Source organism: Penaeus monodon, chromosome 27 (assembly GCF_015228065.2).
Source record: "Penaeus monodon isolate SGIC_2016 chromosome 27, NSTDA_Pmon_1, whole genome shotgun sequence".
Taxonomy (NCBI): domain Eukaryota; kingdom Metazoa; phylum Arthropoda; class Malacostraca; order Decapoda; family Penaeidae; genus Penaeus; species Penaeus monodon.
In genome coordinates, this window is record NC_051412.1 from 15468092 (window position 1) to 15468687 (window position 596).

Below are 596 nucleotides of genomic sequence, written 5' to 3' on the forward strand. Positions count from 1 at the left end.
GCAGTATATTTGGCTTTTGCATCCACAAACCTTTATATACATATCTAGAAACCTGATTGTTTAAAGAATTGCATTGATCTGGTGAACAATAATTCTTTTTTGGCATAATGTTATAAAAGAGGTCACAAGCATGAATCATTTCTAACACAAACTGAGCCGCATCCACTGCAGAATTCTTCAATTAACAACTGCAATCATCACATTAAGACATTCAGCAATTGATCTACTTGATGGTTTGCGCTGCCAAATTCACACATCTCCAAAAATGACACTTTCTTTGGCAAAAGCGTAATTCTAACTGCAACTTTCTCTCTCTCAAAAAGAAAAGAAAAGAAAAAAACAATGATAAAATTAATCTTCTTGCACAATTTTTCACCGATTCCTACGAGCTATGACAAACTGACTTCGAGATGTAGAGCATCATACAAAGAAGAGTGAAGTTAGTTCATAATTAAATGGAAAAGTTGTGGAATTACTAAATAGAATAATGCCGTGAATTAGAAACTATTATATTTTGAAGAAAGACTGGATTTTGTGTAAGGAAGAAGCTTCTCTAATAATCCACAAGGTACTTCATGTACTTATACTACTAGACA

At 32.9% G+C, this 596-nt stretch overlaps 1 long non-coding RNA gene across 1 annotated transcript in view; it reads right to left on the bottom strand.

The window, feature by feature from the left end:
* Positions 1–596, bottom strand: part of LOC119590615 — a 1877-nt gene that overhangs the window by 747 nt on the left and 534 nt on the right. The window lies entirely within an intron of this gene.